This window comes from Mirounga leonina, unplaced genomic scaffold, assembly GCF_011800145.1.
Source record: "Mirounga leonina isolate KUSES-001 unplaced genomic scaffold, KU_Mleo_1.0 Mir_92, whole genome shotgun sequence".
NCBI lineage: Eukaryota > Metazoa > Chordata > Mammalia > Carnivora > Phocidae > Mirounga > Mirounga leonina.
Genome location: NW_023270852.1, coordinates 12,933,916 through 12,936,049, shown reverse-complemented (window position 1 = coordinate 12,936,049; position 2,134 = coordinate 12,933,916).

Below are 2,134 nucleotides of genomic sequence, written 5' to 3'. Positions count from 1 at the left end.
GCCTGGCTGGCTCAGTTGGTTTAGCATCTGCCTTTGACTCACGTCATAATTCCAAGGTCCTGGGATCGAACCCCATATTGGGCTTCTTCCTCTCCCTCTGCTCCTTCCCTGCTTGTGTTCTCTCATGCTCTCTCTGTCAAATAAATAAATAAAATCTTTTTAAAAAATGAATAAAATAAAAAATTCTTCCTATTTAGGATCCACAACCTCCAACACACCCTAGTTTATGCCTCCACTCTGGGGATCAACTTGTCCCCATGAAATATGAAGGGAGAGTAGTTGTCTGGAGGAGGTGGGCCCAGGACTGGAAAACATTATCTGTACTATTCAGCACCAAGTTGGGATCAGAAGGAGAACTCTTGCGTCTAACACTCATGTTACCTACAAGTTGAACAAGGACTACAAAGAAGCATAAGACCGTGAGAATGGGGAGTCAGCGTTAGCTACATTGCTGCTGCATCTTTTCTGTGTGAATGACTTTCAGCCTCCACCCTAGGATCCAGAACTCCAGGCTTGAATTTACACCTGCGTCCTGGACAGTTGCAGTCTTAAGGAAGTTCCATGGAAAATTTCTCAAGGGTATGATCATTTGCTTTGTGCAATTGGTCTCATGATTTAGTGCATCTAAAGAAAATCCTCTACCTTTTATTTTCTGTTTGGAAGATAGAAGCCACATATCTAGCAAGGCAAGTCAAGGAACTGCTTTGCTCTGGTGTTTTCCATTTCTTCCTGCATCAAGCTTGTATTTAATAACACAATCTTACTACCATCTTTGAATTTGTGGTCAGATTTTCCACCATGATCGGACACATCTTGGATGAATCTGGAGCACCACAGAGCCTGGGAACGGTGAAGGGGCCCTGTCAGACCAGGACTGAGTATTCATGGTAGGCCTCTTTGTGGTCTTTGAGTTCTCCCTGCTCTCTTTTTCTGAACTACTTTTGTGTCAGAAGACTTTGTCAGTTCAGTTGGTGATCATAAACTGTGCTTTTCTACTTCTGCTATCTTTCCTATGTGACTTGCAAAAGATTGAGTTTTCTGTTTTTTATCTGTAGGCTGGGTTGACCTTTCATAGGCTTTCCCCAGATCAAAGTTTAAAAGGGAATTCCCACCTCTGTGCATTTCATATTAGACCACATGTCCCTGATTGTCAATTTAAAATAAAATAATTGGGGGCCACCTGGGTGGTGCAGTCAGTTAAGCATCCGACTCTTGGTTTAGGCTCAGGTCATGATCTCGGGTCATGAGATCAAGCCCCATGTCAGGCTCTGCACTCAGCGCGGAGTCTGCTTCAGATTCTCTCTCCCTCTGCCCCTCCCACTCATGCTGTCTCTCTCAAATAAATAAATAAATCTTTTAAAAATTAAAATAATTGGTATACCAGAGATAACTCAAAATTAGAATTTCTCCTTGATGCTTCCTTAGACTATTATGTCCTGAAATATCCAATAACTCACTTACCCCTTAACAACTAGGAATAGGTATCCTATGGGGCGCCTGGGTGGCTCAGTCGTTGGGCGTCTGCCTTCGGCTCAGGTCATGATCCCAGGGTCCTGGGATCGAGCCCCACATAGGGCTCCCTGCTCGACGGGAGGCCTGCTTCTCCCTCTCCCACTCCCCCTGCTTGTGTTCCCTCTCTCGCTGTGTCTCTCTCTGTCAAATAAATAAAATAAAATCTTTAAAAAAAAAAAAAAAAGGAATAGGTATCCTAGACAATAGAAAACCCACGTCTGCCTGTTGGCTCAGTGTCATGAGGAGACCAAAATGGCAACTGAGCAGTCTCAGCTTCTAATTGTGTGAGACCATGGCTGTGTTCCTTGTTGGAAGTGTCATCTCACTTAGGAATTAAGACTTCTAAACCTGCCCACACCACGATTGTGAGAACAAGAACTGGATTATTAGACATACTCATGAAGGGGACCATTCCTATATCCACCTTCTTTCTTCCTGTACATGTGTGTCTCAGCTATGGAGGAAACAACATCAAATATTGGTTGCTGGTTTAAAACGTGCTGCTCCTAGAGGATAGCTCCCCAACTTGGTAGCGTGCTGTCTTCCTACTGTCACCATCACTGAGTCTCCAGGAAGTTCATTCCACTGTTCTTTAAGGCCATTTGTTTCTGGGTAATAACGT